Genomic DNA, 13,275 nt, shown 5'->3' on the forward strand with positions numbered 1-13,275 from the left:
AATGGACTTGGTTATAAAGGGTTAATGATCACAACCAATATTCTTTTTAAAGGTAAAAAGGGGATTATGATATAGATATGAATACTTTGTTTTGGAATGGATTTTCATTTATTGATACAATTTAAGGTTAATTTTGTGATGTGTATATTCCCCTCTTGTTTAGGTATTGTGTTTATATAGCTCATTTAGAAATGTAATGTATAATTTAGTACAGATTATAGATAGTTACCTATAATAGTCAAAACTTATAGTTAGGTAAGTTAGGTTTTCTAGATATACAGAGATGTATTCGAGATAAATAGACATTCTTCAAACCTTTCAAAGACCTACAGAATATGGCATTTAAAATGTATTAGGGTTTTTCTTGACAATGAGGCACAATTGCTCTTGGCAATACCACCTGCACCAGAAAGAAAGATGGACAGTGAAGAAACTCGTTATGGAGTTTGCCTCCAATATGGCAAGACTAGCCATTTGGACAAGATACTGCTCTTGTCTGGACTGTTTGACTTTGTGCTATATAAACTGGACATGCAGAACCCACAGAAAAGTGACTGCTGATTCAAGATGGACATTGCTACAGAGTTCCTGCTTCGTGGAAGAGACTGCCAGACAGTCTGCAGGACACAGAGGAAAGTGACGGACAAGCTGCCAGTACAAGAAGACAGTTTAAAGTTTCCTGCTTTGCTGAAGAGTCTGCCAGACACACTATGGCCTATGGGCTCAAGATGGAAGATTACAAAAGAACTTCGGGTGACCAGGCAGTGAGTTGTCTCTGTCTAGAGCTTATATATTATCCTTCTGTGGTCTTTGATGGAGTTGAAGACAGATAGTTATGGTTATAGTTTTCCTTAGTTAAGCTTAAAGATAAGTTACATATACGACTTTAGACTCACAAATATAGGATAGATAATAGAATAGTTTATTTTAATCTTGCTAAATGTTAATGGACTAAATGTTGTTAACTGTGATTCTTAATAACTGTTGTGTTATATATTTTGCTATGTTAAGCTTAAAACCCTTCTTTTTATTTAGACAGAAAAGAGATGATGGGAGTTGTCATTCTGTATATGTTTCTCATACTGGTTAATAAATAAAGCACTGTTGGCCAATAGGCAAGGAAGATAGGAGTGACTAGGAGACAAGGAGGAAGAGGAAGTAGTAAGGAGGAGTCAAGATGGAGAGCCTGGAGAGAACAGAACTGCCATTCCTCCACTCTCGGTAAGACCACGTGGAAATACATAGAAATGGGTTAATAATTAAGGCAGAGCTAGCCGATAAGAAACAAGTAACCGGGCCAACAGAATTATATCTAATACAGAGTCTCAGTTTGTTATTTGGGGCTGGCGCGGCGGCGGGCAGAAAACCTATACACCTTACACAGGAGGGATCATCTAAATCTGTCATTTGAAGTAGGGACTAGGATTTCTCTCCTGTCTCTAGGTTAAAGGAGTATCCCTCCATGGGGGACAAAAGGCACTCATTCTTACTTCTGAAAAAGGTGTGTGTGTGTGCCCATGCCATGATGTATGTAGAAGTCAGAGGATAATTGGAATTCAGGTGGCCAGGCTTGTACAGCACTACCTGTATCTGCTTAGCCATCTCTCCTGCCCTCAGCCTTTTAAAACAGCCACTGTTCCCAGCTGGAAGTACACACCTCCACCCTGTTCACATCTAAACACAGATGTAGCTTTATTGTGGTGGGGGGTGTTGGAGCTGGGAGACAGAGTCTGGCTATTGCCAGCTGGCCTTGAACTCACTATGTTACTTAGGCTGACCTCAGATTTGAGACTTAAACTCATGGTTATCCTCCTGCCTTGGCCTTTCAAGTACTTAGATTATAAACATGGCCACCACCACACTTGGCTTTAGTAAAGTGGAAAGTAAACTATTCCAAAGCATTATGCTATGATGCTCTCCCTTATCAATGTGCTCCAGGTATCAGTAGGACCAATGAGCTTAGCAAGCATAAATTGAGGCTGCTAACAGAAATGTTGCACTAAACTTAATAAGTAGATACAGCAAAACTAAGGAAATTGTTTAATTTGTACACGTGGAGATGCCACTGTCATTGTGCTTTAGGTTCTAATATTTGAAAGATACATCCTGAAATGTTTACACACTAACTCTGAATTCTCTTTTGAAAATGAAGTTCCAACAATAATGTTTTTAAAGCTAAGTATAGGTTTAAGTTGAAGAGGGGTGGAGAAAAGGAAGGTGGGGCACAAATAAGATTTCCTAAATTGATAATTAATATGACTATTCTCTCCTCTGTAGTTTTGGCTGTTACTGAAATTATTAGCTGAGGCTGATGGCACACCCCCAATATCCCAGCACTTGGGAGACTAGGGCGGGACTAGGCCAGCATAGACTAGGTAGTATGACACTGTCTCCAAAATACAAAGAAATAAAGAGGATAGAGGAAGGAAGGAAGGAAGGAAGGAAGGAAGGAAGGAAGGAAGGAAAGAAGGAAGGAAGGAAGAGGAAGATGGAGGGAAGGATGGGAAAGGGATTTTTCTATAATAAAATTTTTTAAACATTTTCTCTCATAATTTATCTACTAAATGCCAAGCTACCCTACCTTTAAATCACACCAGTTAATTCCTGACTGATTCAATGATAATTTAATCAAGACTAATCATTCCCAACACCCAGCCCTAACGCAACACAAACAAATGAGAAGCAAGGCAGCTTCACTGGTTTAGACAAAGCTATAAAAATCCCAACACAATAACTAGCACAGTGAAGCAATGCTCAGTAATGTTATGGGAGCTGTTTATTGACATGTGTAAATAATACACTATTAAAACTATTGCTCATAGAGCTACCAAAGAAGCATTTCCCTTTTTTTCTTATATTAGAATGTCATTGGATGAGAAGGGGAAATGGTCCCTTAGTCTATATACAACCAGGACTTCATAAAGGTAATGTTGAGTATTCTCTTTACAGAGATAGGCACATACAATTGGTGGTGTGCTCACCAAAGTTCTGCCATGCTAAAGAGAGCATGTGTGATGCCCGTGGGACCAGCATTTAATCTGAGTGTTGCTCTATGCACAGCTCCAGCAAGGTGACAAGGCCCTTAATATCTTACTGCTGGAGCTAGGAAGGAAGCAGTGCTAGCTAGCTTTTGTCAATCTGACACAAACTAGACACTTGAGAGGAAGGAACCTCAGCTAAGGAATTTCTTCTATTGAACTGTCCTGTAAGTAACTGCAGGGCTATTTTCTTGAATGATGGCTGATGAGGGAGGTCCCAGTCAACTGTGGACTGTGACACATTTGATCCTGGGTAATACAGGAAAGTAAGCTGAGCAAGCCATTGGGAGCAAACTAGTAAGCATAACTCCTCCATGGTCTCCACTGCAGTCCATGATTTGGCTGTCCTGGATGATGGACTATAAACTGTAAGCTGAAATAAACTCACTTCTTCCTGAGTCTGGGTATTGACTGGTGTTTGTTTATGACACATTTTATGAGATTCTAATTTAATTACATTTCTTCCTTCCCTCTCTTCTCTTCATACCCAGCCATATACCTCTCTCTGGTCTCCTTCAAGGCTTCTTTTTATCGTTGTTACTACAAGAATGAAGATGGAAGTTTCTGTCCTGCCAAACCCTGCCACCTTTCAGCCCCAAATAAACACACAGAGGCATCTATTAATTATAATCTGTTGGCAGGTAGCTAGAACTTCTTGCTGACTAGCTCTCTCTTAATTACTAACCCATAACCACTAATCTGTGTATTTCTACATGGATTATCTTACCAGAGAACATATGGAGCACCCTGCCCAGTCTCTACATGGCATCTCCCCGAGGCCTCTCTCTCTCCTCTCTCCTCAGCATTCTCCTCATCTCCCAGTCCCTCCTATCTTCCTGCAGCTACTGGCCAATCAGTGTTTTATTTATTAACCAATAAGAGAAACATATACAGAAGGACATTCTCCATCACATGAATATGAATATATGTGTATTTGTGCGTGTGTGCGCGTGCGTGTGTGTCTTCCTCAATATAACCTTCTGAGCCCATATAATGCTACTGGCACTTATGTATGTTTTCAGAGATGACCATTTGGCATTAAACAACCAATTGATGTACGTTTCCCAGGGGAAGACCATCTCTCCCACTCCCAACTTTACTCAGCTGCCTGTAGCTCTTTGTGTTAGTGATATCATGGTTATTGGAGGAGAATCTACAACCAATAATTTACTAAACCAGCATAATCCTTAAAACAGTCTATAAATATTTGTCATTATACCCACAGGTAAGTGTAGTCTTCACTCCTCATCAAGAAAAATTCTCTTTGCAATGAACAGAGACCACTATAGAAAATCACATCTACAAAACACCCCACACCTAAGGCTCAGGGAACATTGCAGAAGACAGGACAGAAAGATTGCAGGGAGTTTTCTGTGGGGTTGCATCTCCTAATGACATCAGAAGCTACACCTGAAAAGTCTTGCCAGTGTGATTGCCCAAACATTAGTGAACAAGGATGACACCAATGGACACGCCATACTGGATGGGGAAAAGCCCAAGTCTGCTTTAGTAAGCAGCAACAGAAATCTAACAAGGACAGTGCCAATATGACAAAGAAGGAAAACTGCCTAACTTTTTAGTTGTTTTTTGTTTGTTTTTTTTTTTAAGCCTACATTCATTGAAGAAGTTTGTGTTCATAGCACAGAGGCAGATGGGAGAGAACATTGCTTCATAGACAGCAAGAAGAATTAGGATACCCCTCCCCCATAGTGAGGTCAATGTTCAGAAAGTCCAAGGACACATGATATGGTACAACAAGGGGGTGTTTGGAAATCCAAGAAATACTGAATGTTTGCTTTCCCAAATCCAGACAAGAATTAGAAGCAGAATCCAAAAGGGACAAGATGAACAGACAAAGGCATCCCAGTGATCAGCAATCACATGCACCTCTGAAGATTTTCACCTCTGTACCATGTTTGGAAGAGGAAAGTACTAACAAATGTTTACATGTAGTTCCTGTCAACCTAGCAGCATAATAAGATCTTAGATTTGAGTTTGAGTGGATTTAAGGAGAATAAAGATAGACCATGTTTTACAACAACTGCATCTATAGTAGTTAGTTCATACAGACTATGCCAGTTAAAATCAACCATGACAATAAAAGTGGCCACAAAGCAACCCTCTCCCACACTATAATGACAATCCTCCACATCTGCACAGCTGTGTAATTCAGTGATGTGTTTTTGTGTCTGCTGCTTCATTGGATCTTTACAGAGGGAAGAATTCAGTGGCTCTGAGGCTGCTAAGTAGATGGGCAAGGTGAGATATCTTAATAGAAAAGAGAATTTTCTCCCAGATAGCTGATCACTAGGCAGCGCATGTGCGCGCACGCGCGTGCACACACACACACACACACACACACACACACACACACACACACACACAATTTTAAACATCTATGCAAAGCTGTAATTTTTAAGATAGATTTCCGCAGAGCCCATTATTAAGGATGAATTCATGTCTTAAATGATTCCATTTAGGTTGCCACCCAATGATCATACTAAGTCATAACCAACTTACCACACACAAAAGGAACAATCTTTTTTACAAGAACATATGAGGAAACAAGGTCACATCACTGTCCAAAGTCTCACATGACACAGGTAGTTTTCTTAAATCAACTCATTAGAAAATAAACATTTTTAGAGTATTATTTTAATACAAACTTTGAAAATCAAGGGGTTTAGTAGAAGCTGCCTCTAAGGAGTAGGAGTTGAGGCAGTAAAGGAGGTGAGGTTCCTATGGCTTGACTTTGTTCACTTGTGTACTGCATTTCTATTCCTTTTGTACCAGTTACAGGAAATATATAACTTGTGTAACATTATAATTTAGAAAACTTACCTTTTCTTAATCAGAGGAATCTAATACCTAATTAGCCTTTTTCTCCTTGTCAAAAACACCACTGCTAGCAAACAAAATAGTTAACTGCCTTTTGATGCTTCAAAGGGTTTCAAAAGGAGAACTGCTTTTTTTTTCCCCTCACTTTTGTTAGAAAATCTAAAGCTTACCCATGCCATACTGGCCAGGAATTTTTACCTACCTGAAGACATCAGTGACAGAAAATAGCTGGAAGGAGATTCAGAGCCAGCATCAGAATTAAGCATTCATTCTCCATCAACCTCCACCATCTGGTGAACATGAGGAGCTGGCTGCACTGATAATCAAGTCCTCAGGCATAACATCCTCCAACAGACAGGTAGCAATATAGGAAAGTGTGGTGGGCTTTTCTTCTTTCTATTTTAAAGTTGTAACAGGGAAAAAATCCATAAAGTGAAAAAGCATTTTAAATAAAATGTACTATATATAACAATTGACATCAAAAGATCACTACAAATGCAAATATGCTTGTACAAAAAGTATGAACTGTGTTTTTACAGTGGTGGGATCCATCTTATTTGAATGGCAAGATGTCACAATGAGCCAAGGGCCACTGTACTTGGCAGGATTTCTTCACAAGAGCCTTCTTTTCAATCACCAGCTTAATTTCTTTAATATTCTCTCTCTCTCTCCCTCTCTCTCTCTCTCTCTCTCTCTCTCTCTCTCTCTCTCTCTCTATCTATCTCTGTACCATAAGAACTTGAAGTTAAAGTGTTTTGTCTCTCTGGAACTCCAATTTGAGACCTTTCTTTTGTTCTGTTTTAGGAAACAAATTAGCCTCTCAGGGAACACAATATCCATCTCAGCTGTGGCTTGAGTTCTATAGTCAAAATTTGTTCCCAGGACTCTGGGGTAAGCACTTGCTGTGCAAATGTGAATACCTGAGCCTGTTCTAAAGCACCCACCTAAAAGGTATGTGTAGGCACATACTGTAATCCCAGTGCTAGGGAGGCAGACACAGAATCCCGAGTTTCGCTCTCCAGCCAGCTTAGTGGAACTGTGAGCCCTAAGTCCTGGTGAGAGAGCCTGTCTCAAAATAACATGGTGGTTGACAGCTGAGAAACAATACCCAAGATTGACTTCTGGCTCCATACACACACACACACACACACACACACACACACACACACACACACACACACACACAAATATTCACATATAACCACATGACATAAAAACATATTTCTGCCATAATTCATGTCCTCATTCTTTTTCTTTCTGAGACAACCTTCTCCCACAAATGTCTTATAGCTTTAGACCTGTGGCTTCATTTGTGTAAATTAGTAATTTTTTTAAAGACAAAGTTTTTCTCTTCATAATCCTTAAAGCAACTGGCATCTTTAGAAACTCCCTCAGCAACTCCAAAGATACCATTTTAACTGAACTGAGTATTCTGAGAGAATTAGTATAGGGGGAAAGCTGGCTTCATTTCACCCTTGATCTTTCTTTTTCTTTTTTTGTAAAATAAAACAAAAACCTGTAAACTTAGTTGTACAGAATTTGCTGGGTATTCAACTTGAAAGTTAGTGGAGGATGCATGTAATTCTAAAAGATGCTGCCTCTCCCATTTTAAAGAGCAGCTTTGTACTTATTCATTCAGTATTTATTAAGTAGATTAAGAACAGTGCTGCAAGCTCTGAAAGACACAGCTAAGTATGAAACTTAGAAAACGCCTTTCTGTGCTTGCTATCAGAGCGGCCAAAAATAAAAAGCACTGTGCAATTAGACATTGAAACTGTAAAGCAGCTTGATCATTTTCCCTTGATTCAAGAGAAGGATGAAATACAGTGCAACACTGAGAGATAGGAAAGGTGAAGCATGGGAAACATAGCTCCAGGCATTCTTTCAGCAGGACAGGGTAGCCTGAGTACCCATCTCCATGCAACATAATCCTGGAGCATCTGGAGGGCTAGCAGGTGGGCCAGTTTGGCTACAGGAGACAAAACTGAGATCTATAAGACAGGGCTAAGAAGATGGAAGTTGAAGCTAGAAGCCAAATATAGAAAACATTGACTGCCAAATTCTGACCTGTATTTGAATTGTCTCACAGAGAACCCAGTCTAAAAGCAATGAGGAAGACTAATGTAAAAGAATATTGAAGATGGCCTGAGAATCTAAGCACAGCCCTGCTTTCAGTCTTGCTTGCCATACCTCCGTGTCCCTACTCTACTCTCAGCCAGCATGATCTTGGACATGACACAGTTTTGTGTCATTTCAAAATGGACTCACTCTCTTGCTTACAATAGTTCAATACTTCACAGTGACTTTGAGGTAAAAATCCTACCAATCTAATACATGACCTTTAGGCTCTGGGCCTAGCTTGCTCTCCAGCACAACAGCATCATTCAGACCCTTTCTATCAGAGACTCAAGGACTCTGTCCTGCCCCTACCTCTTGTCAGACAACCTCATAAGTCCTCTTAAGGTCTCCTTAAGATGTTGTTTCTCCAAACAAGACTCTTAAAGCTCCTCAAATCCAAATCAAGTTTCCCAGAACAGCTCTTTGTTAATGATTCTAAGTCCACAGCCTCATCTGTCACATCCTTGGGGGAGGGGTTATTTGCTTAACATCTACCAAAGAGCCAGAAATGTACTAGACACAAAAAAGTATCTGTTAAAGTAAAAAAAATGGCAGAAAAAAAGAAGATATGACAGCCATCCATAAAATAGTATCATGTAGGCAGCACTTCAAGAACAGGCAAGACAATGACAAAGAACACAGTAAAAAGGCTAAACTGAATGTGAACAAATATAGCTCTGTGACCAAATTAACCCAATTTGGTTAATCAGTGTAAAGCTTTGGATAACAATATCCCAATTGGTTCATGTGTTTCAACAACTGGTTTCCAGTTGTCAGACTTTTGTGGTTTAGGAGGAATGGCCTTGTTGAAGGAAGGATATTAACTGGGGGCGGGGGCTTTAAAAGTTTATGGTCCTGTTCTCCATGCCTCCCCATTGTAATGATGATGGCCTCTGGAACAGTAAGCCCAAATAAACCTTTCCTTCAATAAGTCGTCATAGTCATGGTGTCTTATCACACCAACAGAAAAGCAACTAATGCAATATAATTATGCATATATACTAGATAAGTATATTTTATATAAATATAAATTAGAAGTTATATCTAGCTTGGTAGTTTCCAAATCCTAACTGTTCCTTAGAATCACCCAAATAAAGGCTAGAGAAATCAGTCAGTTAAGTGACTGTCCTACAATGAGGTCCTGAGGTCAGGTACAAAAGAGGGGAAGTTTGCTCAGTGGTGAACCTTTGCTGGGCAAGCATGTGGAGCGGAGTTCAAATCGGCAGTACCAAATAAAGAGTCAGGTGTTTTATGGCACCAGTGCTATGAGAAGACAGAGACAGGAAGATCTCCAGGGCTTTCTAGTCACTAGCTTAACTCCAGGTTTGGTCACATACCCTGTTTCAAAGGTGTAAGATGAAAGTGATGGAACACCACATGTTATCCACCAGCCTCCAAGTAAGCACACAGACAGACAGACAGATAGGCATGCACACACACACACACACACACACACACACACACACCACAAGCCATACACAAACACACACTATCCATGCACAGCAGCCCATTCCTAGATAGAGGAGGATCATTGGTTTGTTGTTCAGCTAATCTGTTGAAATGGTGAACTCCAAGGTTATTGAGAAACCATCTTTAAAACTAAGAGGAAGAGTAATGGACACCTGACATTGACCTCTAGTCTCCACACATGTTAGAACATGTTCTCTCTCTCTCTCTCTCTCTCTCTCTCTCTCTCTCTCTCTCTCTCTCTCTCTCTCTTTGTCACACACACACACACACACACAAGAATTGTCCTAGTTTGGTTTCTGTTCTGTGGTTTGAAAAAAGGAAGGAAGGAAGGAAACAAACATACATTCTGATCAAAAGCAACTTGGGGATGAAAGGGTTTATTTGGTTTACAAGTATATAGCCTATCATCATTGGTAGAATCCAAGGAAGAACCAAAGCAGAGCCCGTGAAAGAGTGAGTGTTGCTTACTGGCTTGCTTCCTGCTTCTGCTCAGCTAACTTCTTTATATAACCCAGGACCACCAGCCCAGGGGTGGCACTGCCCACATCCATCAACTAACAATCAAGAAAAGGCCCCATAAGCACTGTCACAGACCAAACTGATGGTAATTCCCCAACTGACATTCTATCTTCCCAGGTGTGTCAACAAGAAGAGTTATCACAAGAATCATACAGGAAAACATATGTTTTTCTTTTTAACACGCTTTAATTTCCTTTGGATATTCTGGTCATTCACGTTCTATGGTCAAAATGTGTTTAAAAAATGTGTTTAGAAATTACATGTAAGGCCATGTCTAGTTATCTATGTACAAGTGATTGATAGAACTTAATAAGTAACCTAATATGAGAGCAAAGGGATGCACTGCACTATTTAGGTTTTGAGGCTGGTTGTCCTGGATTCACAATTTGCTTGTAACTGGCAGCCAGCCAGCCAATGCTTGTTTAATGAATGAATCAGGGAAAAAGGAAGAGAGTTCAGTCTGTGAGAAAAGACAGGTTTGATGTTGGATATAGGCATTTCCCAATCAACCATTACCTTGTCTTCTGGGACTCTCAACAGCACTCTCCCCTTTCCTGCCTTAAGTGGGTGTCTGTCCTTGCCACTGCCATTTGGGCTAATATAATGTAATGACCCTATCTTCCTAGAGGAACAGCAAGATTTTTCTTTGAAGCATTACTCTCCCCATGATGTGGTCTCACTGGGATTATAAATCAGGTCCTACCCTAAACCAAGACAAAATGAAACTCTTCTTGACTTTGAAATCATGAGCAGTGTGTCCTACGAGCAGAAAAATCCACTGGTGTTCATCCATTCTTACAGTAGCAGTTACATTCATTTCTGTTTCCTTGATCCCTTGGTGGTCCCTGTTTGTGCTCTTTTTACCTTTGTTCTCAACCCTCCTTATCAATTCTATGAATATCATAATCAATCTGTTTTGTACAAGTCACTTCAATACCTGGTACTTGCAAACAAATGAACAACAACATTAAGTGGTACATAATATGGCAGCTGCCTGGAGTCACTGCAGAAGAGCTTCCACTGCTGGCCCTGACGCATCCACTCTAGCTCCTGCACTGGGAAGGTGTGTGTTGGTGCAGGCAATTCTGAAATCAAGCTACAGAAATGAAGAGAGGAAGGATGAATGGGGAGAGGGGCCCTTTTCTTGATGGAACTCGGAACTGTGTGAAAACTCAAGACAATTCTGATAGCAAAATAATGTTTTGTTAGTTGTATATAGTCACAACAGGTTATCAAGTACAACATCTATCTTGTGCTCTATAATTTAATACCATCAAAAGATTAAGGAGTTATCTCCCCCTGGGGGAGTAACTCAAAGCCACAATTACACTATTAGTCTTAAACCACTTCTCATGTATTACATTTTGAGAGGTGGGACCTTTTGGGTATTCATTTTAAGTATCTGCATTGTCAAAAATACAGATTTTTTTTTTTGAGTTGACTGGTTAATAACTTTGGCTTTTATCCCTCAAACAAGTGCTGAATAACTGACATAATAACATCAGTATTTCAAGGAAAAAAAAATATCCAAAACCAGTGTTCAAGCAGACTAGAAATAATAGACGTCCAAAAGAAAGTTATGGAGCTCTTTTAACTGCCTTTGCTGGTTGTACACATGCTATTATATCTACCAAGGTTGACATTTTCACCTTCTTAACCCAAAACAACTTGTCCTTCAAGAGTTAAGTCAGACAACCTCCAGTTCCCCAGAAATAGATGAGAGACTAAGTCACTTCTTCACCTCTGTTCTCAAAGTACTTCTTTCAAGATGCCACACAGGAGTCAAACTCAGAGTTCGAGAGTAGGATAGTGGTGCAAGGGCTTGTTGTTTACTCGGTACAAAGTTTTCACTTTTGCAAGATGAGGAGTGTGGCAGGCAGGGATGGTAGCACAGCCATGGGAATGACTGGGAGGCCTTTCCTTGGACTAACTACTATTCTCTTATCTGTTTAAATGTCACACCATTTAGGACATACTTTGCCTTTTCCAGGCCAGAGGGGCTCAGGTACCCTTGCTATGTCATCTCTGCTCACCAAGCTCTTGTCACAACTGTAATCTGTAGTTACACCATTCCTCACTTTTTTGTGGTCACCATAACAAAATACTACAGACTATGATGGGAGGGAGGGTACATTTATTTCTTACAGTTATGACCAAAGTAACTTTGGCTTCTCCTGAGGCTTCCTTCCTTGGCATGTAGATGGTCATTTTTTAGCATACACATCTCTGGTGTGCTCAGAAGTCTCCATCTTATAACACAAGGCTGGGGATGTAGCTAAGTGTTTGAGCACTTGCCTAGGGTGTGGCTTTAGTTTTCTATCTCCAGCACAGAAAACAAAAAAGAAAAACAAAAATTGGGTTCACTCTACAGGACTTGGTTTAACTTAATTGCCTCTTTATCTCCAAACCCAGTCACATTCTGATATAATGGGGGTTGGGACTTCAAGATATGAATGAAGGAGCCGTAAGTTGGCCACATGTGGTTAGGCCAGTAACAAAGTAACAGGTAGTAAACTCAGGGATGAGAACATGGTTCTCATTTGAGGAACTGCTATGCTCTCTTCTTTGTGCACTTCACCTCCAAGTCTTATTATACAATAATATTTTCTTGAGTTTCAAGACTTCCCACTTTCATCTGAAGAGGACCATCCTGGACTAAATTTAAAGTGATCCTCAAAGTCACTCACCACAATAGTTTTCTTTCTTCTGGAGTACTTACTACTTTTTAATGTACAGAATGCCAGCTCCGGGAAAGGGTGGTAATGTGTTTTTAGCCACTTGGTCCTCTCCAATGTCTCACTCACAGTTATGAGTAAATGTGTTTCTGTAACCACTTAACACATTATGTCTTTATTTACTCCACTGAGAAAACCTTCAGGGCTTTTAATATCCGGAATGCTTTATGAATCTCAGCTTTACCACTTCTCCAGCAGGTTGCTTAATACACGACAATGATGTGTTCTTCATTGTTCTCATAAGGTACAGCACCAGCTTAAAAAGAAAAAAAAAAAAAAAAAAAAAAAAAGATGCCCACTGCAAGCAAACAACTTGTTATTCAGTGTCTTCCGAAGTGGGGAACTGAAAATGGTCTGGGGAAAAAGTCTTCAGGAGGTACAGTGAGTGAGCACTAAACGGAAAAGCACTAAAGCTACTGTATTTACAACTGTTTACCTTAATATAGGGCTCAAGGGATTTTTATTCTTAATAATTTACATTTATTTGTTGTGAGGTGTGCGCATGTGTGAAGAAGTGAAAGGACAACCTCTGTCCTTCCATCATGTGGATCCCAGGG

The sequence above is a fragment of the Phodopus roborovskii genome, unplaced genomic scaffold, assembly GCF_943737965.1.
Source record: "Phodopus roborovskii unplaced genomic scaffold, PHOROB, whole genome shotgun sequence".
NCBI classification, from domain to species: domain Eukaryota; kingdom Metazoa; phylum Chordata; class Mammalia; order Rodentia; family Cricetidae; genus Phodopus; species Phodopus roborovskii.